This window comes from Durio zibethinus, chromosome 12 (assembly GCF_047325235.1).
Source record: "Durio zibethinus cultivar Kanyao isolate XHJ-2024 chromosome 12, ASM4732523v1, whole genome shotgun sequence".
NCBI classification, from domain to species: domain Eukaryota; kingdom Viridiplantae; phylum Streptophyta; class Magnoliopsida; order Malvales; family Malvaceae; genus Durio; species Durio zibethinus.
Genome location: NC_143173.1, coordinates 5147943 through 5173062, shown reverse-complemented (window position 1 = coordinate 5173062; position 25120 = coordinate 5147943). Strand labels below are relative to the sequence as shown.

At 31.7% G+C, this 25120-nt stretch overlaps 2 pseudogenes across 1 annotated transcript; both read left to right on the top strand.

The window, feature by feature from the left end:
* Positions 1–19254: 19254 nt before the first annotated feature.
* Positions 19255–21399, top strand: LOC149515624 (uncharacterized; annotated as a pseudogene).
* A 137-nt stretch (positions 21400–21536) lies between these two features.
* Positions 21537–23898, top strand: LOC149515623 (tubulin alpha-5 chain-like; annotated as a pseudogene). The gene is made up of 5 exons (XR_016326321.1): positions 21537–21634; positions 22126–22341; positions 22432–22631; positions 22735–23243; positions 23391–23898. The product of XR_016326321.1 is annotated as a tubulin alpha-5 chain-like (transcript).
* Positions 23899–25120: the final 1222 nt, after the last annotated feature.

The following is a 25120-nucleotide window of genomic DNA, read 5'->3' as shown; positions in this document are numbered from 1 at the left end:
TCAATTTTTCAAAATTTCTTTTAGCCATCATATTAGCTCGATCCCATTAACACGTGAATATTCATTAGTTTAAGAGTTTTGTCATTTTCAAGATCTATTCAAAAATTACAAAAAATTATTGTTATCTTTTGTTGGAGTGGAGCTTAAGAGCTTAAAGCAACTTAAAAGAGTGCTTTTATCAGGTCGATTTTCTATTGTTGTAGGTGCTTACTCTTGTTTTCTTGCTTCTCTTTGGTTTTTATTGTTTGCTTCTCTTTTTTAACCTTTTCAGCCTCAGTTGAACTATCAATCTATTCTTCAGCCCTTCATTTCATTATTGTAACATAGCATTATCATGCCATGAAATGGTGTCCTCTTACTTCTCTAATCCCATAAAAGCTTGGAAACTTTACTTTTAGATAGGGAGCTAAGCCCATAAGCCATATAATAAACTGACAAGGTTAGCTTAGTATCATATTATAAGCAGATAAGATATCTATAACCATAAATTCTATGATTGACGTGATCGTTCTCGATTTTATCTCCAAAGAGATTAATAGTTCATTTAATTGTTACTTATTCATTTCCAAATTCAATAAGGGTAATGGTGATCGGCTGTAGCTAGTTTTCCCTAATTTTTATCTTTTTCTTGCTGGCATGGTACTAGATGTCAATTGAACTTTTATTATTGAATAACATCTTTCTAACCACATAATTATACACTATTACTATGATCACTATAGCATCATCATAAAGGATTGGGTTTCTTCTAAGTCCTTCGAACTGATTAAGATTGGTTTGTCCCTTTAGTCTTTTTTTTTTTTTTGAGAAATCGATAGCCATAACCATAACTTGGTCAAATTTCTTTTTCATCGAAGTGGAGCTTCCTTCAGTGGTCACGTTGATTACCATGGTAATTGATCTATTATTCTAGCTTAGCCCTCATTCTATCTTTACTCATCCATCAAAACTTTTCATTTTTTGTTTTCTTTTGGCATGCCTTCTCTATCATTTTTGGGTTTTCTTCAATCCCTTATGTAGTATGATCTACTCTGTCTCTACCTTCATTGGTCCACAAACCTCGATAGTTGACTTTTTTTTACTAGAGCTTCAATATCATTGTTTAGGTCAAAACGATTTTCGGTGTTGTGATTTATGTCTCTATGGAATATACATCTTTTGATCAAATCCTTTATTATGTCTTGCCTCAATAGCTTCGACCATCTTTGCTCTAGATTTCTTTCAATTTGTATCAAAATCCTCTCTCGATGAGATATTCGATATTGTGTAATTTTTTTCTTTGCTGGAACTCTTAGCCCTGTCTCATTTCCCTTTTGGAAGAGGATCGTAAAAATTCTTTCCTTTTTTACAACCATAGAGGATGGATAAGCTTTCCTCACCTTAATCGCAGAGAAAAAGGATGAGCTTCTCTTACCTCAGCTATTTCTCATCGTAGCTTTAGTATTTATGTATTTCTTAGCTACAAGTAGCACATCGACCAAACTTTTGGGTAACTCTAAGGACAAGGTCAGCTCAAAGAGGTACTCTCTGTCATTAAGCCCACTTGTTAAGGTGGCTATAACAACCGTTTGTTACAAGTCTTTCACTTATAGGGCTTTTTGTGTTAAAATGTGTGATATAATCCTTTAAAGATTCATTCAAGCCTTGATGAATCGACATCAGTTGCAATGTCATTTTTTTCATTCTTCAACTACTCACAAATCAGAACAGGAATGAGTGGCTAAGTTTTTTAAATGATGTGATCGACTTTAGCTTTAAGTTGTTATATCAAGACCAAGCTATGCCTTAGAGGGTAATAGCAAGGCCTCTACATATCATAGCTTCGTCTGCACCATGCATCATCATATTCTAAGTTTCAAGTATTTGAATTTGCATGGTTAACCTAGATATTATAACCTATGCAACAAAAAAAATGAAAAATAGTAGTAGAGACATGGGACGGATATTAATGAAAAGTTGTCTTTTATTCTATGTATTCAATCAAGCACAAATAAAAGGAAATATCATTTATCTCATGTCGTGAATTTGCTCTCTTGCGTAACATGTAGAATACCATTTTTATTCTTGAAGAAAGAGCTAAAACTAATGATTTTCTGTATATATAAGAAAGTAGCAATTGATAAATATGAAACTTTTTATAACATAACATGACAGAAGCTCATTTATCTCATTGGGCTTTTCTAGATTTTAAACTTTTGTTGAAGGCTTTTTACCTTCTCACTTTAACACTCATAACATGACATAAGCTTTTTACCCTCTCACTTTAACACTCATAACGTGTGAAAAAGGTTATAGCACCCTCACAACGCCCATCGAAAGATGGTACCAACTCAATTTCGTGTTATCCATTAAGCTTTAAAAAATTTATCAAATGATTAATTATTGAAAATAATTCTTAATTGACTTCAATATTTTTGGTAGAAAATTAAAAAAATTCCTTCACCTCAAGAGTATACAAAAAAACTATTGTTTTTTTTATAGAAGCTCCATCATCGGATTATTTAACATTAAAAATTTTTCAAGAAAAGAAAAAAGAGAAAATGAAAAAGGAATGATGATTTGACTTTTGATATAGATCCTTTTCTTTTGTTTTATAAGAAAAAACTCATGCTTTTATACAAGGAAAATTGATAATTTTAACTTTTCCTTAAAGCATTTTAAGGTATTTTTTATTTTTTTATTTTCAAGAAAAATTGATACTTTCAACTTTTTCTTAAAAATATATTTTTTTAGAAATTTATTTTTAAGTTCCAACTTTTTCTTAAAAATATTTTTTTTGAAAATTTTATTTTCAAGAAAAATTGATACTTTCAACTTTTCCTCAAAAATTTTTTTAAAAATTTTATTTTCGAGAAAAATTAATACTTTTGACTTTTCCTCAAAAATATATATATTTTTGAAAATTTTATTTTAAAGAGATCATTGAAAATTAAAGAATGTTTAATTAGATGAATAAATGATTTCAATTTAATCTATAGATAAATTGGCAAAAACAAATCATATTAATAGATAAATAACAAAAAAAAAGAAAAAAAAATAAAGAAAAGCTTGGAGTGGCTTGGCTCAACGTGACATAAACGTGGCTCAATAGACAAAAGTGGTCGGACGGCTTGATTCATGGTTCGGCTCAGCGGCTCAACAACGACTAAGTGAAACGGGTAAATAGGTTGAAACGCTGCGGGTTGGGTTGGATTTCGGGCGACGCACGAATCCTGTCGACTTTCAGCTTCTCCAAAAATGGTGTCATTATCAAGTAGTATAAAAGGTAAATTTTTTTCTTTTTCGTCAAATGCTTCACCCCTTTCTCTATTTTCTTTTCAGTTTTTTTTGCATCTCTCTTTAGACGCAAAGAACACCAGTGAAATTTTCATCGATTTTTGGGTTTTATCACCGAAAACTGAGTTTTTTGTCGAAAAAGTCATTGAAAAACTTGAATTTCGTTGAAAAATTTATCGGAATCTAAAATTTTCTAAAAATTTTCCAGAAAAGAAAAAAATCACCAAATTTTAAAAAAATTCTTAAAAATCTTAAGACCAGTTCTACACCTTATAAATGCTTTTTTTTTGCTTTTTTGTTTCTCTTTGTTTGCTTTCTGTGTTTTTGTTTGTCCATTTTGTATATGATATATGGATATTTATAAGGTGAAATCTGAGAGTCCTAAAACCAGATGGGATTTTATTCCCTTTTGAGTTTTAACTCTAAGCTTTAATCCAACTAAAACGCCTTAACCTAGTCTTACCCAAATTCAACCGTTCTTTTTTTTTTTTTTTTCATTTTTCTAGCTTTTTCATTTTTTTTATTTTTTCATAAAATCACTTAGACCCCTAGACAGATTGGGTATCTACAGCTGCCCTTCTTTTCACATTTTTTGTGAAACATGAATTGTGCAAAGATATAAACAACCCAATCCACTCAGCACGCATTTCTTATTTTTTTTTTTTGAAAAAGTAAACAAAGCTCATCTAAATAGAGGCTCAACGACTTTGAGAAAAATAAATGCTCTTCTAAATAGAGGCCTATAACTTTTAAAAAATAAATTGCTCATCTAAGTAGAGGTACCATAACTTTTGAAAAATAAAATGCTCCTCTAAATAGAGACACCACAACTTTAAAAAAATAAATTGCTCTTCTAAATAGAGGACCACAACTTTGGAAAATAAATTGCTCATCTAAACAGAAGCATTACAACTTTGAAAAAAAAATTGCTTCTCTAAATAGAGACACCATAACTTTGGAAAAATGAACAAGGCTCTTATAATCAGAAGCTCAATAACTTTGAAAAGCTAAATGAAGCATTACAACTTTAAAAAATAAATTGCTTCTCTAAATAGAGACACCATAACTTTGGAAAAATGAACAAGGCTCCTATAATCAGAGGCTTAACAACTTTGAAAAAATAAACAAAGCTCTTTTAATCAGAGGCTCACCAGCTTTGAAAAAATAAACAAGACTTATCGACAATCATGTCCAGAGGAGTTATAAATCATGTTTAAAGGAATTTTAGGAGATTATGCCCGAAGGTCTTACAAATCGATCATAATACTAAGAGATATCAATTTTCAAGGATTAGAACTTACTTCACAAGCTTTTTTTTAAACAAGAATTTGAAACTTTTACATCGAAAAGTTTTCATATTTGTCTTCTCCATGTGGGATCCTGAAATATCTCTATTTCTTGAGTTTATGCACTAAACTTTCTAAATGCCGTATATGCTATGCACTAGGCATTTAGAAATGCAATGCATGCTATACAAATATTGATTAATTGTGGTACTTAAGCTTCTCAAGCTCTTTTCTTGGGCCACAAACCCTTTAATCTTCAAATACTAAGACCACATCAACGTGACTCTCAATCATCCCTCTCATTTAATTCTTATATTCTCTTTGCAAGAAATCTCTTTTCGAATTCAATGTCCTTATCAGGAACTAAACATTTCAAATTTTTTTATCACTCTCAACCTTTCTAAAGTAATGTAGAAATCTTTCATGTAATTATTTATTTATCAATCATTATTTTAACCTCAAAAAGTAAAAATGCACTCACACATTTCTTTCAGTATACGGTATAAAAAAAGTAAAAATGGCTAAAAATAATCAACAAAAAGAGAAACTCAAAGAATGGAGTGGAATATCTTTTATTAGCAAAAATGCTGGCAAACTTTGGCACAGAAAAGAAAACAAAAGAATTACAATGATGGTTACGGGGAGACAATGCTAAAAAATAAACAATCGGACAATCATGATAACATATCTCAAAGTCCTTTTGAAAAACTCAACCACTCGATGCACTTAACAACTTAGAGCTCTTCAGAATATGCTAGCCTCCATGCCAATGAATTTTTAGATTTGATGCCGCATTTTCTTTACCTAAGCTGCCTTCTTAGGTTTTCAACTTAGATAAACCCCATTTGACTCAAACTATCTTTTTGGAGTTTTCGCCTTAAGTTTTATTTTTTTCAGTTTTTTATTTTTTATTTTTCTTTTATTTTTTTATTTTTTTTATTTTTGTTTTTTTTTTAAGCATAGTATTTTTTCACAACATCATAATTTATAGGATGAGGCAAATCATTTCTATCTATATCAGCTAATATCAATGCTATGCTTGAGAAAGCTCATTTTATGACATATGGTCATTCTCAATTCAGAGTCCATTTTTCTCTATTATCGTGTTGACTTAGGAGAATTCTTTTCAAGACCAACTTCCCTTCTCGGAAACAATGAGGTCGAACCATTTTATCATAAGCCCTCATTATTCTTTTGAAATATAGTTGACCATGGTATGGTATTGTGAATCTCTTTTCCTAAATGAAATTTAACTATTCATAGTGCTCTCGAATCCATTCAATTTTTTTCAGTTTAACCTCTTTTAGAACCCTTAAGGATGAGATTTTCACTTTCACTGGTAATACAGCCTTCATCCCATAAACCAAAGAGAATGAGGTTACCTCAATAGAGGTACGCACTGATATTCGATATGCATACAGCGTAAATGGTAACTTATCATGCTAATCTTTATAAGTCTCGATCATCTTTTCAAGAATTTTTTTATATTCTTATTTGCCGCCTCAATTGTCTCATTTATTTTTGGACTGTATGGCGTTGAATTATGATGTTTGATCTTACTATTTAGATTCTTAACATTATCTGAAATAAATTTTTTTGAAAGTTTATATCTGTAAATGATCTTTCTTTTTATGAACTTGCAGACCATAGATCGTGTTACATTTTCAAATGATGCTACCTTCACCTATTTCGTGAAATAGTCTATCATCACGAAAATGAAGATATGCCCATTAAAAGCTTTTGGGGTAATAGGACCAATGACATCCATGCCCCACATTGACAATCGCCAAGGTGGTGCAAAAACATGTAAAGTAGATGGCAAAGCATGGATCTTGTCAGCATAGGTCTGACATTTATGAAATTTTTGAGCGTAGTCAATGCAATCACTCTTCATTATTAACTAATAGTTCCCTGCTTTTATGATCTGTCTTGTCATCATATGTCCATTGGCATATGCCCCACATATTCCATCATGCACCTCTTCAATATTTTTTTTGCCTCAGCCTTATTTACGTATCTTAATAATACTTGATCCCAGCTTTTTTTGTTTAAACATCCTCATCCCGAAAAAAACTCATAGCTAGTTTTCGGATGACTTTTTTATTATTTTTCGTTGCTTGGATCGATATTGTTGGTTCTTAATATACTGTAAGATATCACAATACCAAGACTTTCCATTTTTTTCTTCTTCTATATTAGAGCAGTGAGTCGGTATATCTTTGACATCTAGCCTGATGGGTTGAATGTCAATGCTATCATTAATTCAAATCATTGCTGCTAAAGTAGTCAAGGCATCAGCAATCAAATTTTTCTCCCAAGGTAAATGATCAAATTGAATATCTTTGAACTGGTTGATCAACTCTAGAAGATACTTACGATATAAAATGAGTTTCAAGTTTTTCGTCTCTCATTCTCCTTTTAATTAGTATATAACTAGAGCTGAGTCTCCAAACACTTTTAATGTTTTAACTTTTCTAACTATAGTAGTTTGTAAACCCATGATACATGCCTCATATTCAATGATGTTATTTGTGTAGTTAAAATTCAATCTCGCTGTTATAGGGTAATATTGTTCTTTAGGAAAAATTAGAATTGCCTTAATCCTATGTCCTAAAGCATTGGCGACTTCATCAAAATACATTTTCCAACACTTTTCTTAATGCTTTTCTTTTTCTAATTAAGAAACAGTCATTAGATTTTCATCGAAAAACTTTAATCTCATTAGATCATAATCTTTGATAGCATGATCTATCAAAAACTCGACAATGGCACTCTTTTTTACTGCCTTTTAGCTTACATATATGATATCATACTCTAAGAGCATTACTTGCCACCTAGCAATTCTTTCAGACATAGAAGGCTTCTCAAAGATGTATTTAATTGGATCCAGTTTTGCTATAAGATAAGTGGTGCGATAGAGCAAGTATCATCTGAGTCTTTTGATAGTCCAAACTAATGCACAATATATTTTTTCCAAAGAAGAATATTTGGACTCATATTCTATGATTTTTTACTCAGATAATAAATAGCTTTATCTTTTCAGCTATATTCATCTTGCTGCCCCAGCACACATCCTATTTAATTCTCACACACCGTTAAGTATAAAATTAAAGGTCTCCTTGAAACAGATGGCACCAATAATGGAGGATTTAATAAGTGTTACTTAATTTTATCAAAAGCTACTTGGCATTCCTCATTTCACTCCCCAGGGTTGTTCTTACAGAGAAACTTAAAAATACGATCACATTTATGGATAAGCTGAGACACGAACCGTGAAATGTAGTTCAATCTTTCTAGAAAACCTCAAACTTTTTTTTGTGTACTTAAAGGTGACAAATTGTGAATGGCCCGTATTTTATTTGTATCAACTTCAATACCTCTTTCACTGACCATAAAGCCTAGCAACTTCTCTGTCTTTGCCCTGAAGGTACACTTGGCTGGGTTTAACTTGAGTTAGAATTTTTTCAACCTCTTAAATAGCTTTTTGAGGTTTGTGACATGATCTACATCTTTTCAAGATTTTGCTATCATATCATCTACATATACCTCAATCTCTTTGTGCATCATGTCATGAAAGAGTGTCACCATGGCTTTTTGATATGTTACCCAAGCATTCTTTAACCCAAACGATATGATTTTATAGCAAAAAGTTTCCTACATGGTTACAAAAATGGTCTTTTCCATGTCATCTATGGCCATCTTTTTTTGGTTATACCCTGAGAACCTATCCATAAAGAAGAACGTTGAATGCTTAGTCATATTATCCATCAGGGTGTCAGTATGAGGTAAAGAAAAGTTATTTTTTAGGTTAGCCCTATTCAAATCACAATAGTCTGTACACATTTGTATATTCCCATCTTTCTTAAGAATTAGTACTATATTGGCTACCCATTTTGGATACTTAGCCACTTGTAAGAAACTTACATCAAACTATTTTTTCATTTTTCTTTAAACTTTAACAGCATTTATGGCTTCATTCACTTTAGTTTTTACTGTACTAGCTTACACTTTAGCTTTAAGGGTAGTCTGTGCTCTACTAACTCTGTACTAAGCCTTGGCATATCTTGGTAAGACCAAACAAACACATCTATAAATTCTCAAAATAGATTTTTCAAACGTTACCTGTCTTTCGATGAAAGTGAGGTGCCAATTTTAACCTCTTTCTTATTCTCCTCATCTCCTAGATTCACCTAGCTAGTTATCTCCTGATGAGGCTCAGTTGGCTTACTTTCTTCTTCAATCAATCTCATTAGGTCTGGAGGTATAACATACTCTTCAAAATCATCTTTATTGTCAAGTTCATCAGTGTTAATTGAACTCTTAAAATTAACCTCTTATAATTATCTTCTTGTTCATTTAAAGACTTGAAATTGTATGAAATGAGATATGTTGGCAAGAGGTGTTTAGAAAAATGAAAAAATGACAATAATAAGGGCACAAGAAAAAATGAATGAAAATGTATTCTTCCTAATCTTTATTAAAATAATAAAAGATATATGGTCCAAACAAGAAAGATCACCCTAATGTCTTAGGTAATAGCTATTAGGATGTACAATTACATTGAATTAGTCTCAAGGGTAAAAGGCATTTCAATGATACTCCAATTGTTCAGCTCATAATCTGGCGGACAAGGGCGGACCTATCCTTCTTATTCAATACCCTTTTTATCTTTAATAGCATGAATGGACAATTGAACGAATGTCTCTTTCATACTTTGTTCAAAATCTCTTTTTGAATTTGAGTACATAAATTCTCCAGGCCTGAAGGTTTCATACAAGTGTGGGATGATCATTAGTCTTGCTATTTTACTTGTTCATCTTCTCCTGATCTCTTATCCTTTTGTTTCATAGCCTAATCCTAACCTTTCACTGTTATCCACCATTGTTGAGGGCTCTCTTATTCCCTGTAAGTTTTTGCCTAGTCCTACTGTAGGATACCAACCCTTATTGATGACTTGACTCAATACTATCTTTAAAAATTATCAATTTTTAGGTCTTTTTCCTACAGAGTTGACTAGTTTAAAAGACTAATAGGAAAATTTCACTGCTTCTTCAGTAGTTTCTACATATGGAGCATTCAAGGGTTGGGTCACTAGCATGTTTTTCTTTCTAAATACCACTATCAATTGACCTTCTACATTAAACTTGATCTTTTAGTATAGGGTAGATGGCACAGCACCTTGCCATGTGAATCCATGGCCTTTCTAGTAAACAACTATAAGATTGAGAGATATCTATTACTTGAAACTTCACATTAAAAGTGCACGACCCAATTTGTAAAGGCATCTTGATATCTTTCAGGATTTCCTATCTGGTCTCATCAAAAGCTTGCACGACCATTTAACTGTCCTTCATATAAGAGTAATTGATAGGTAACCTTGCCAAAGTTGACATGGGCATGACATTGATAGTAGAGCTATTATCAATAAAGTCTTTGGCTATGATATGGCTCTTGCACTTGACTGTGATATACAGAGCCTTGGCGTTTTCCTTTCTTTCTAGAGAAATCTTTTCATCGTTGAATGATATATAATTTGGCATGACAGGTTTTCGACTAAATGGTTCACATACTTGACAGACACATTATGTGTCACATATGCCTGGTTTAACACCTCCAGTAAGGCATTCTAGCGTGGCTTTGAATTTAATAATAGTGATAATAATGAAATTTATGCTGGCATTTTGTTCAATTGCTCAACCACTGAGTATTCACTATGTTTTACTAACTTTAAGAATTCACATGCCTTTTTTTTTTATACCGACTTTTGGGTTTCTTTTTCAAGTACCACATTTGGATTATTTTGTTCGTCTCTCACCTTATCTTTCTCTCTTTTAGCCTTTTCTAATATTTTGAGAGTGTAGCATCTTTCACTTCGGGTGATGCCTCACACACTAGTTATATTGGTAGTATTAGACTTAGAAGCATTCTCTTTTTGCCCTTGAACTATTGTATCATAGCCATATTTTTAAGGTACAACTTTGTCATCCTTATATGGAATGAAGTCAGGATTTTAAAAGTCACTGGCCTGGGAATGAATTTGTCTATAATTGATTTTGGCTTGTTTTTATAATGAATTGTTACCGACTTTAAAAATAATTTAACAGGCTTGTCAGTCATAGATACTTCAACACTTTTTGAGACCTCTCCCTCTTCATAAAGTTCTATTTGGTATGAATCCATGAGCTTTTGTACCTTTTGGTAAAACTACTCATAATTTTTAATAAAGTGGCCAATTGCCCTACTATGATATTTACAACTTGTATCTGTCACATATGCGCCATGATAACCATGCGGACCTACTGGTTGTATCATGTTAGCTTTTCATAAAGAATCAAATAGCTGATTGAGAGATGTCTTAATATCTGTCACTTTTCTCTTCAAATGATGCTCCTGCTCCTTACTCAAAGCATTCACGTTATGATTAGGTAAAGGATTGCCACTAACATTTGGTGTAGTTATCCCTTCTGTATTAAAGCTAATAATTACATCCTTGATCAATCGTTACACTTTATGTTTCAGAGCAGTGTAATTTTTAGTGAAATGATCGGTAATCCTATAGCGATAGTTACAATAGGCTGTGGGATCATACTACTTAGGGTTAGGTAGCTTGAGTGGCTTTAGTCGACTAGGAGCAATCAAATTATTGTTGTAAAGCTCACGATATGACTTAGTATAGGTCATGGGAATTAGATAAAATACAAGCTTTTCATGAGTAGTTTGTTATTCTCGTGAACCACCTATTGGGCTATTCAAATGGGTATGAAGTTTTGGGGTAGATTGAATGTTAAAATTGTATGTGGAATTTTGAGGTCTAAAAAATGGTTGATATGTTTAGGGGTAAGATGACTATGGGATTGGTTGGTATAGGTAAAGGGAAGCATTATTCATAGCAGTATAATATAAAGAATATCCTTATAGTGGTTAGGATTTATAACCTCTGAATTGTTACCTATCAAAGCTCACAGCTTGAGCTTTAGTCTCTTTCTTCTTTGGGGCTCTTTTAGTGGATGCTTCCCCTCTCTCTAACTTGTCATTCTTGATGGCACTCTCAATAATTTCTCCCGAAATCACCATATCGATGAAATTCTTGGTTGTATTCCCCATCATCTTTTTATAATAGAGAGATTTCAGAATGCTAATGAACAATAGTATATTTTTCTTTTTAGTTAGAGGAGGTTGCACTTAAAGCTACATCTTTTCACCTTTGGGCATATTCCTTAAAAGACTCATTTACCTTTTTTTTCCATGTTTTGTAAAGACAAAAGATTAGGAACCAAATCTATGATATACTGATATTGACTGATGAAGTCATGGGCCATATTACTCTAAGAACGGATGCGAGTTCTGTCTAGCTGGATATACCACCTAGTAATAGAATCCGTAAGGCTATCTTGAAAAATATGCATTAGTAGTTTTTCATTATGGGCATAGGCTCCCATCTTTTGACAATACATGATAATATGAGTCTTTGGGCACTTTGTATTCTGGTACTTTGAACTTTGGAGAAAAAACCATATCCGGGACTAAGCAAAGCCCAGAAATATCGATAGAACCATAAAATCCAATTCTTTTTATAGCTCGTAACCTTTGTTCCAGCATACAAATCTTCGAGTCTTCCTAAAATTTAACCACTTTTGATTGTTCTTTCTCTTTTTCTCTCAAATCATCCAGATTAGAAACTTGGATTGGTTATACTACATTTTCAATAAAAATAAAATTCACATAGCTATGGTAATGCCCTGGGTTTGAAGTTGATGGCATTTTAGGATATACAAGATATGTGAACTGTTATGATGGTATATCCTGTGTGGATTGGGCTTATTATGGATCAAAATCGAGAGGATATAGAGGGTTAGCCACTTATTGTAATAAAGGACCCTGTTGGCTTGTGTTCTTTTCTATTCCCTTTCCCTTGTTTAACTTGTTGAGAGCATCCAAATCTTACTCAACTCATTTTCAAGCTTTTTTTATGCCTTTTTTATTTTTTAAAGTTAATGAGAGTTTTTTTGTTCCATTTGTCTAGTTCCGGCTTTTATGTTATATCGGTGGGTAAGGTTCCTACTGGATGGAGCTATCTTTGAACCTTAAATATCATATCTCATAATTAGCAGGTTTATACGACTATCTCATGAAAACCTAAAATGGTTATTTTGTTAAATGTAATGAATGAGAATGCAATTAATGAAAATGCATGCATGCGAAGAATATTTACCTTAAGACAGTGTTCAACCAAAAGATTTCATTTATTCCAAAGAACTTTGTTTATATAGAATTTATCATCCTAGAGTTATAACCATATAGTCATTTGATCTGCTCATACTGGTCTCTTATTTCCTCAATGAAATTCAATAGGCTTATCTATGTTCCCCTACTGAGGCCACCACTTATTTCAATGTTTCTACTTTTTTGACCATTTCTCTTGTCTTACATACCCCTTTGTAAATTTGGGTTGTTAAGTGCTCAATATACTTCTGTCTTTCTAGGTTTTCCCTTTTATCACACCATACTTGGTATGATAACTCTTTATGCTCTCTAACCAATGCAGCAATATAGTCATCTTGTTCATTCAACCTTTGTATCAACCTGCTTAGGTAGCATTTCAACATGTTATTTTTTATCGTACCTAGGTATTTTCTTCTTTTAATTTAGTATATTCTTGCTTCAATCACTCACTTTCATCTGTCAACTGAGTGATTGTTATCTCTTTGGCTTTTACCTTTACACATAACCTCTTAAGTTCATGGTATAGCTTCGTTAGCTTTTTGACAACTGTATAACATTCTTTAGCAATCTTACAAACTTTGACTTCATGCTTTTTAGCTCTATTTTTCCATTGATCTCTCTCCTCTCGAAGCTTTTGAATCTTATACCTTAGCCTATCCTTTTCGGTCTCGAATTCTTTCTTAACAAATTCTAATTCTGATGGTGTTTTTTCAAGCATTTCTTCTATTAGTTATAGAAAACCTTCAAGAGTGAATACAACTTTCTATCCTCGTCTTGATCTTCAAACTAAGTACCCATAAGTGACTTTATCAGTGATCGATTTAGGGCTCACTTTGTGGGGGTTTTTTCATGCTTTAATCACATCATTGATCCTTTGAAATGCTTTTGGCTTATTATAAGAAAAATCTGATTGATGAAGCTTGTGTCATGGGAATGAATTGTTTTGCCCCAACTGTCTTCTCACTAGAAGTGGCGCATAACTTGTTGCCCCTTATAAACCCAAAAGTGGGACCACAGTGTTATCTCCATACTGATATAGCATAGGTTCATGATTCATCCACAAGGCCAACCATTTCACCTCGGTGCTTGTCATCTTTGCTAAAGATGCTATCCACTATTTTTTAGACTTTTGTTATGGCCACTCACTTTCACTGAATTCTTTGATTGAAGCTCGATTATGGAAATAAAGCTTCGAGAAACACCTATTTTACACTCGAGTGGGCTTTTCATCCATAGGTACAATAGTTGTATATAGCTTGTCAAACGCCCTCCATTCTGGCGATAATAACTCAACGATTTATAATGGTCTCTACCAATATCATTGTTAACAAGTTGCAGCCATTGATCACACTTTCAAAGAAGTCAACCACTGCTATTTCAATATAACCCAAAACCTTAAAAAAAATCACTATTTCGTATAAGGCTAAGGCAAACACATCTAACCCCTACTCTTTGTCGACATGTTGTACTAAAAAATCATGAAAGAGCTTCCAAGATAGGTAAACCTGCTCCTGTTTTTTCTTTGTATGAGAATCCATAATCTCTTTGTTTATCCTCATAAGATGGGCCAATTTCTTATGGAATGTTGATTTATGTTTTTTGACATATATCTTGTTAGGAGCCTGAAGGTGCAGGCTCAATAAAGTCAAATATTTTTCAATGGTCGGTGTCATATCAACTTCATTGAAGGTAAAACACTTATATGAAGGATCCCAAAATTGCACTTCAGCTCTAATTAAGTGATTTTCAACATTCACTGCAAGAAGGTGTGTTATATGTCCATGCCTCTCGTAAAACTCCTCTTGTCTTGATGGACTCATCTTTTTCCATATATCAAGCAAATCCTTTAAATTATTTTGTTTGAGGAGGATGGATGTTTCTTGAGACAATGTGGAAGCATAGTCGATTGGTAGACCATCTTTCTCCTTTTATTGAATCCTTTCTGACTAAACCTTTACTTCGTTGGGTGACTCATAAAGAGCTAGTACAGACGAAGAGCAAACTAGTCATTCTGTGGAGTCCATGAAAAACTCTTTATTGAAGATCATCTTTCAAGTAAGTGTTCTTTATGTAACTTTATGATATGAGCATGAATCAATGCAAAAATGAATAAAAGAAAAGGTTACTACACCAAATAAAGAGAAATATATAAATAAATAACTAAATAAATTAAAACATCACACACAATAAAAGGAATGAATTCTATGCTGTTGGTCAATTCTAAAGGGAAGAAGATGGCTCTATCTATAGGTTAGGCATTTTTAAGGTTCACTATATGTGGTTCAAGGTTAAAGTCCAAAAGGTTCCCAAATTGCTCCTTACATCATTATCCATCACAGATTAGTAAAGCACCTCAATCCTCACTCATTACAGGTTACAACAAAAAAAATTCAATTTGAGTGGGAGTATTTCACTAGTCACTACGAAGGCATTAAAATCTCATGAAAGCATAGGTACTTTACTCCCTCTTAGAAAGACGAAGATCGGGTATAGAGCTCATGTTATGCTCATGCATATGAATGACATCATAAGCAAAATAAAGGAATAGAGTAAATGAATGAACAAAGATCTTTAAAAAAAATCAATTTTATTAGGTTTTTAGATAACATAAACTTATTTGGCCTGACTCTTAGCTTATCCCTATTAGAGTCATCAAACTGTTGTAACATCTAGATATAGAAATCTATCACTAGATATTAACTTGAGGAGTTATCACCAATCTTTTTTTATTTACGTACAATTGGTCACTTGACTGAATCTGTCCATTTTTAAAGAGAAATCCTAAGTTTGGCTTAGGTATCTTTTAAAGGTAGATTCAATGTCTGCGAAACTAGAACTAGGTCTGAAAGTACAATTACGTGTGAGGAAAGTTATAGCACATTCACAACGCTTATCGAAAGATGGTACCAACTCAATTTCGTGTTATCCATTAAGCCTTAAAAAATTTACCAAATGATTAATTATTGGAAATAATTCTTAATTGACTCTAATACTTTTGGTAAAAAATTAAAAAAATTTCCTCACCTCAAGAGTATACAAGAAAACTACTGTTTCTCTTACAAAAGCTCCATCGTCGAATTATTTAATATTAAAATTTTTTCAAGACAAGAAAAATGAAAAAATGAGAAAGGAATGATGATTCTACTTTCGATATAAATCTTTTTTTTTTGTTTTATAAGAAAAAACTTATGCTTTTATACAAGGAAAGATGGTACCAACTCAATTTCATGTTATCCATTAAGCCTTAAAAATTTTATCAAATGATTAATTATTGAAAATAATTATTAATTGACTCTAATACTTTTGGCAGAAAATTAAAAAAATTTCTTCACCTCAAAAGTATACAAGAAAACTACTATTCTCTTACAGAAGCTCCATCATCGGATTATTTAATATTAAAAATTTTTTAAGAAAAGAAAAAAGAGAAAAAGAGAAAGGAATGATGATTCGACTTTCGATATAGATCTTTTTTTATTTTATAAGAAAAAACTCATGCTTTTATACAAGAAAATTTTATATTTTCAACTTTTTCTTAAAGCATTTTAAGGTTTTTTTTTTATTTTTAAAGAAAATTGATACTTTCAATTTTTCCTTAATATTTTTTTTTGAAATTTTATTTTTAAGGAAATTGTTACTTCCAACTTTTTCTCAAAAAAATTTTTTTTTTTGAAAATTTTATTTTCAAAGAAAATTTATACTTTCAACTTTTCTTCAAAAATATTTTTTTTGAAAATTTTATTTTCAAGAAAAATTGATACTTTTAACTTTTTCTCAAAAATATATTTTTTTAAATTTTTATTTTTATATTTTCAAGAAAAATTGATACTTTCAACTTTTTTTCAAAAATATTTTTTTTTGAAAATTTTATTTTAAAGAAATCATTGAAAATTAAAGAATGTTTAATTAAATGAATAAATGATTTCAATTTAATCCATATATAAATTGGCATAAAAAAATCATATTAATAGATAAATAACAAAAAAAGAAAGAAAAAAAATAAAAAACCTTGGAGCTGCTCGGCTCAACATGACAGAAGTGCGGCTCGAGAGACAGAAGTGACGGATGGCTTGATACGCGGCTTGGCTCAACGACTCAACAACGGCTAAACGAAATGGGTTGAAACACTGCGGGTCGGGTTTGATTTCGAGTGACGCGCGGATCCTATCCACTTTCAACTTCCTTAAAACAACATTGTTTTCAAGTAGTATAAAAGATAAAAATTTTCCTTTTTCGCTAAATGCTTCATTTTTATCTCTCCCTTCCCTTCAATTTTTTATGCAGCTCTCTCTAGACACAAAGAACATTGGTGAAATTCTCATCAATTTTTGGGTTTTATCGTTAGAAATTGAGTTTTTCATCAGAAAAGTCACTGAAAAACTTCAATTTTGTCGAAAAATTCATTGGAATTTGGAATTTTTTAGAAATTTTTCAGAAAAAGAAAAAAAATCACCAAAAATTTTAAAAAAATTCCTAAAAATCTTAAGACCACTTATACACCTTTTAAACACATTTTTTTGCTTTTCTTTTCTCTCTATTTGCTTTCTATGTCTGTGTCTGTCTGTTCTATCTCTGATCTATGAATATTTATAGGGTGAAATATGAGAGTCCTAAAACTAGATGGGATTTCAATCCCTTTTAAATTTTAACTCCAGGCTTTAATCCAACTAAAATGCCTTAACCTAGTCTTACCCAAATTCAACCACTTTTTTTATTTTTTATTTTTTTATAAAATCACTTAGACCCCCCTGACAGATTGGAGTGTCTACAAAATTTAAATGAAAGTATTCTAAAATAAATTAATTATTTGAATAAATATTTTTATAAAGGAATTTTGAATATTAAAATTTGATGAGATTAAAAAAGTAATTATAATAAAAAATAATGATATTAAAGATAGAATAAACATGAAAAAATGCAACATATATATCATTATATTTGTAAAAAAGTATAGATAATACTAATAACATGAACAATAAAAAATGAATTTTTAAAAGAATTTTGTAGTTAGAGTTGAAAAAAAATAAAAGTTATATAAAAAATGAAATATAATAAATTAGTTTATTACTCGTGCAATACAATAAATGTCTTTAATTATTTAAATGTGTGTAAAAGCATAAATTAACATTATTTAATTATTTATATATTCAAAATATATGTAAAATACATATAATATAATTAAGATATCAAATCATTATAGAATTAAATTTTTTTATTAAAAATTTAACAAATTTTTAAAATATGAAAAATACTATTTAAAGAATAATAAAATATTCAAAAGATATCATATATATAATATATATTATATTAAAAGTAAAGAATGCAGTTAAATATTAATCTAAATGTTTGTTGATGAAAGGTCTCATACAAAGTGCTTACATATTCATCTATTCTTTATTAGCATCTAATATTGGAAACAACAAGTTTTACATAATTTAAAAGAGAAAGATGTAAATAAGCATTAAAATGAAGTAGTAAAATATCTAGTTGCCAATCATTCTTTGTATAAGATTGATGCATGTAACACTGTGACATAATATCATTGCTTATGAGACCGTTACTTAATGTTTGTAAGTAAATTTATCAATCATCATTTCTATTAGTATTATGAAACATAAAACCTATTTTAAAAATTAAAGTGATTATTGAAAAATAAATTTAATGTAGATGTTTGTAAGTTAAAGTTAAGAAACTTACCATCAACAGTTATAAAAGAGAAAAATAAATGCTTTTGTAAATTTTAACTTTATACTTCATAAAATATACAAAAGTAAACATAAAGATTTGAGAAAAAATGTAGAGAAATATAATTGGCTTTAATATATATCAATATTTTGATTCAATAAATTTTTAAGATTTTAAATATTAAATAACATTAAAATATATATAAAAATTAATTTATTATTATATTTTTAAATCAAAATCTTTAATAATAATTTTTTTACTATAATTTATCTTACTAACATTGTTGCTTTTAAATTTAAACGTATATTTTAATGCTGATTTTATTTCTACTGCTAAGACGTTATATCACCTCTACGATTATTTTCAATCCCAACAGATATAATTTCACTCTATATCTAAATTAACCATCATTTAAATATCCAAGTTGGGATAGACAAGAATTTGAATGATAGATTTTAAGCAGCCCTAAATTGGCCAGATCCGATCTCGGCTTTTGAAACAGGTAAATGGTTTAAATGGAGCGCATCAATTAGGCGTGGGTCCGAAATCAGGTTTGGACTTTTGGCAGCAATTTATCATTTGAGCGCGGTGCGTGGGTGTCTCATCCGACAACGAAGCAGCTGAAGGAAGAACAATTGGAGCTTTCGGTTTGTTTTTTTGATGAAGATGATGATGATGATGATGATGATGATGATGTTGAGGGGTTGGAGAAGCTCTTCTCTCTCTTCTTTTTCTTCTGCCTTTGATCATCTTCGACAATTGGGATCAGGTAACCCTAGATCTGCCACTTCTCTCTTTTATTCCCAAATCTCTTATTTCTGTACTACCCATTGCAAGAAGAAACCCAAGTATGTGTTTGATCAAATTGATGGTGCCTTAAACAAGTTTGATGAGATGCTACATATGCATCGACGTCCTTCTATTGTGGAATTTAATCAATTATTAGGGGCCATTGTTAGAATGAAGTATTATGAAACTGCGGTTACTCTGTTGAGAAAAATGGAATTACTAGGAATTAATCCTGATGTTTATACTCTCAACATTTTGGTAAATTCTTTTTGCCGCTTGCATCGTGTGGATTTTGGGTTTTCGGTTTTGGGGAAGATGTTGAAGTTGGGCATTGAACCAAATACTATAACACTCTCCACTTTGATCAATGGACTTTGCATTGGAGGTAAAGTAGCTCGAGCTGTGAAGTTGTTTGATGACATGATTCGAGAAGGGTATCAGCCTAATTTAATCACTTATACTACGATAGTAAATGGTCTTTGTAAAATAGGTGAAACTATTCGGGCTATTAGATTGCTAAGGACTATGGGAGAAATAGGTTATGCACCTAACATTGTAACATACAGCACTATCATCAATAGCCTTTGTAAGGACAAGAATGTAACCGAGGCTTTGAAGCTTTTCTCGGAAATGAGAGGTGAAGGTATTCCACCTAATGTTTTCACTTATAATTCCTTAATTCAGGGTATGTGTAATTCATGTCAGTGGAAGGAGGTCACAAGATTATTGAATGAAATGATGGCGATCAATTGCAAACCTAATGTCATCACATATAATATTGTGGTTGATGCCCTTTGTGAAGAGGGTAGGGTTTTAGAGGCTCAAAATATTTTTGATAGAATGATTCAACAAGGTGTTGAGCCTGATATAGTTACCTATAATTCATTGCTTGATGGATATTGTTTGCAAGGTAAAATGGGTGCGGCTAGAAAATTATTCAATTCAATAACTAACAAGGGTTGTGTACCTAATGTATTTAGTTACAACATCATTATCAATGGATATTGTAAAGCTAAAAGGATTGGTGATGCAATGGAACTTTTTCATGAAATGACTCGAAATTGGATTAATCCCTAATGTTGTTACTTACAGCACTCTTATAGGTGGCATGTCACAGGTTGGGAGACTTGCATTTGGACAAGAACTTTTGAAAGAAATGAGTGCTCGTGACCTAGTTCCAAACGCGATCACTTATTGTACTTTGTTGGATTGCTTATGCAAGCGTGGTCATATTCATGAGGCATTGGGACTTTTTCCTGTAATGCAGAATAGTGGGTTAGATCCTAACATTGTCCACTATTCTATCTTAATTGATGGCTTGTGTCGAGTTGGGCAACTTAAAGTTGCAAGGAAATTATTTTGTGCTCTCAAAGTCAAAGGGATACACCCTAATGTTCACACATATAATATAATGATCAGAGGACTTTGTAAAGAAGGGCTGCAGAATGAAGCATACAAACTGTTTAGTAAAATGGAAGTGGATGGTTGCATGCCAGATAGTTGCTCTTATAATGTGATGATTACAGGATTTCTTCAAAACAATGACATATCAAGGGGAATACAAATTCTTCGTGAAATGGTTAACAAAGGATTTTCTGCAAATGCATCTGTAGCAGCCATGCTAGTGGATCTAATGTGTCATGATTCAACGGGTGAATATATTCGTGCAGTAGTTCAGAAACTTTGAAGACTATCAAAGTTCTAATATGGAGTGATTTCTTCCCAGCGAATATTAGTGCAATATATCCAAACAAGTTTTATAATCTGTCCGGGTTGCTAATAAATATCTAAGCAGTCCCTAATTCCATCATATGAACTTCATATGGATGGCAGTATTTTACTCCTTGATTAGGCATTAGGCTGCATGCAAGTATTCTATTAAATTCAGGAAGAGGGCTGATTTTGAATTTTTCAGCCTGCAGTTACTCTTTTTTCTTCTGTTTTTCTCCTTTTTTTTTGTTTTTTTTTTCTTCTAGGGCACCTATAGGCATAGCAGTTTTGGGCTCTATTAATGGTTTACCATTCATTCTAGTTTTGATAATCTTGCAAAACGTATAATATTCTCCTTTGCAAAACAAATGTCAATGCTCGTTCAACCTGCTTTATAATCATATTGTCTTTTCCTGGTGGTGTTTCTTTGGAACTGGAAGCATTAGAAAGTTTTTTGTTGTGAGTTTTGTTGCATGGAAATGAGATATTTGGTTTGAATTGAAGTGAATGGTATAGAATTTAAATAATTCTTTTTTATTAACATAAATTTCCATTTGAAATGCATTTCCAATGCTCAGATGGCGAAGTCACCAGAGCTATCTCCTGTGGTTGTGCTGGATTTCTGTTGATCCTCCACCATTTGGGGAACTGGCATGGCTAGCTGCCTTGTCTGCTCTAACTGAACATCTTACAGGGATAGGATCACATTGTGGAATTGTATGTACTGAAATTCAAAAAATTGCCCTGGATCTATTATGAATTAACACGATTCTAATATAATGCATCTCTGTTTTCCTGTATTCTTCTTATCATATAAATTTATGTAGTTATGTTCTTATAGTTTTCCTCTACTTTATAGTTCCTAGTGAGGGACTTTGAACAATTTGATTAAACTTCTTGCCTTGCAATTTTCTCTTTTTGGTTGGTGTCATTTCTTTTGTGCTACTTACCTTACTCTTTGCTTATCATTCTCAGATGTATAGTACAAATTTAATAGCAACAAATGCATGCCAGAAACTACTTATTTTTCTTAATATAAATTTCAGATCAAAGTGGACATAAACATTGAATGGGATTTATAAATGGATCACTGAATTATGGTTTAACCTCTGTCATTTCATGATCTGAACCTATAAAACTCGTTTGTGTTTGCTTGCAGTGACACCACCTTAGGTTCTTGCCAATGATGATTTTAATACTTTCTTTAGTGAGACTGGGTCTGGCAAGCATGTGCCAAGAGCTATATTTGTCGATCTAGAGCCCACTGTCATTGATGAAGTTGGAGGAGGGACTATTAGACAACTCTTTCACCCAGGGCAACTTATTTCTGGCAAGGAAGATACTGCTAATAACTTTGCTAGAGGACATTATACAGGTACAAGCATCTTTTCTGCATTTCCACAGTACTGGCAATTTTGTTATATTTGATCACTGGCTTAAACTTTTTTGGTGTTGTATACTGCAGTTGGTCAGGCAATTGTGGATCTTTGCGTTGACCAAGTGAGAAAATTGGCTGATAACCGCACTGGTTTGCAAGGATTTTTTGTATTTAGTGCTGTTGGCAGTGGAATTGGTTTTGGTTTGGGCTTGTGGCTTTTGGAGCACTTGTCTGTAGATTATGGAAAGAAGTCAAAACTTGGCTTCACCATCTACCCTTCTCCTCAGGTAATTTCTTGAAGACTTCAAGGAAAAGTACAGGTTTCTTTTACCCTATGCTTGAACTATTATGTTTGTGCAATTCACTGAACAATTATCCCCAATTGTGCAGGTTTCTACTGCTGTTGTGGAACTTTATAATAGCATGCTCTCAACTCATTCCCTCCTTGAACACACAGATGTTGCTGAGCTTCTTGACAATGAAGCTATATACGATATTTGTAGGAGATCCTTAGACATTGAAAGACCAACTCAAACAAACTTGAACCACTTGATATCCCAAATTATCACTTCTTTGACCACTTCATTGAGGTTTGATGGTGCCATAAACATGGACATCACAGAGTTTGGACATTTTAGAGTTTCAGAATAACCTTGTGCTGTATCCTTGTATCCATATCGTGCTCTCATCATATACCCTAGTAATCTCAGCTACAAAGGCTTACCATGAGCAGCTATCAGTTCCTGGGATTACAAGTGCTGTTTTTGAACCATCAAGCATGATGGCTAAATGTGATCCAAGGCATGGGAAGTACATGGCGTGCTGTTTAATGTACCTAAGGATGTCAATGTTGCTGTTGCTACCATCAGAACTAAGCGGACAGTTCAGTTAGTAGATTTGTTAGTAGACATCTCTTACATTTCATTTCCAAATAATTATGTATAAGCAATCTAATTATCATTAGTGCACAGAGTTCGCCAAGGGGAAAACATTGATTTTGCCTTCGGTTTGTTCTCTGAATGATTGCGATGCGTCTTTTATTTGAGGTGCCTCACTGGTTTCAAGTGTGGTATCAACTATCAGCCACCCACTGTAGTACCATGGGGTGATCTTGCTAAGGTACAACGTGCAGCATCCATGATCAGCCACCCACTAGGCATGATTGGCAGAGGTTTTCTCCCGAATTGACCACAAGTTTGATCTCATGTATGCCAAGAGAGCATTTGTTCACTGGCATGTAGGTGAGGGAATGGAGGAAAGTGAATTCTCAGATGCCCGTGAAGATGTTGCTGCTCTCTAGAAACAGAAGATTACTAGATCTATATTTCATGAAAGCAGCAGCTAACGGTCCATCATGTTCCTCAACTCATTTCAGTTCATCAGCTATTCTTATTCTTGTAAATTTGTGCATGTGTACTTCATGTCTTGAATTTGTCTACCTTTGTATGTCTGCTCTGAACGTGGGTGGTTTTAAGTCTAGTTGTGAGAACCTATAGTTTCTGTGTTATAAGTTGTGCCCCTTTCAATGTCTAATAAAGCTTCTGCTTTGTGCCACGATTTATATAATGCAAGTCGAAATTTCCCAGAAAAATAACAGAAACAATAAGAAAGTAAAGATTTCCCAATTTTCTGTTTGGTGAGTGATTAAATGTTTTGCTACAGACTGTATGTAATTGGAAACAGAAGTTTTCCATTCAAGAAAAACAATATTTTAAAAAAATAATAAGGATTGATGAATAAGGTCCAACTTGTTAAAAAATTTTTAATGATTTTTTCTATATGTAATTACTAATCATGTTTATTCATCAAATAAATAACTTAACTAGATGAGAACTTTGCTTTTTTTTTTTCCTATTATAAAGAGAGACAAGACTTAATGAAATTTTTATTTACAACTTGTGAAATTTGATATTAAAAAAATTTTATTAAAAATTTTAATCTAAAATTGAAATTCTTAAATTAAAAGATCTTAGATTAAAAGTTTTATTAAATCATTTTTAATATTAAATTTCATGAATTTCATTTAAATTTTTTTATAAAAAAATAGCTATCTTGACTTGTGAGCAATTTTTTAAGAGTTCAAAAATAAGTTAATTAATCAAGTATTTACTTATGTTTTTGTATTTAAGATTGCTTAGAATTGAAATTTTATTATTAAAATTAAAATTTTAACATTTTATCAAATTATTGACTAAAGACTTTTTTAAATCTAATGTCTTAAAATACTAATTAATTTCTATCAACAATAAAATCTATTGGTCAATGGTTATCAAACTTGATTAAATAAAATGAGGATTTTGGTAATGATGATTTTGGAATAATTTTTAAAATTACAAGTTTTCATAGAATGGGCGACTGATTCTCTCTCCCTCTTTTTTTTATTTTTTTTTATTTTTTTATTCATGTTAATCTTTATAAGTTTCTCTCTTCAAAAGTTTTAGACTTTTTTTTAACTTTGAAAACTTTTTTCCTTAGAGTTAGTATTAACTTTAAGAAAAGGATAATTTTTGTTGAGCTAAATGCTCAAATCAGAATCAAACATTTGGATGATTGCTCAATTCATGATCAAAAGTTTTAATTCATACAAAAAAAGATTAAACGTTATTGATTTGTAACAATATACGATTTATTTCAACAGTAAAAGGAATGTACATCTTACGTGCCGTTATAACACGTAAAAAGAATAAGAAACGACTGATGAAGAAAAATTATGCTGATTTGGATTTTTTTGGTGAAAAATGGCTTCAGTACTCACGTCATAAAAATTTATGAAGGG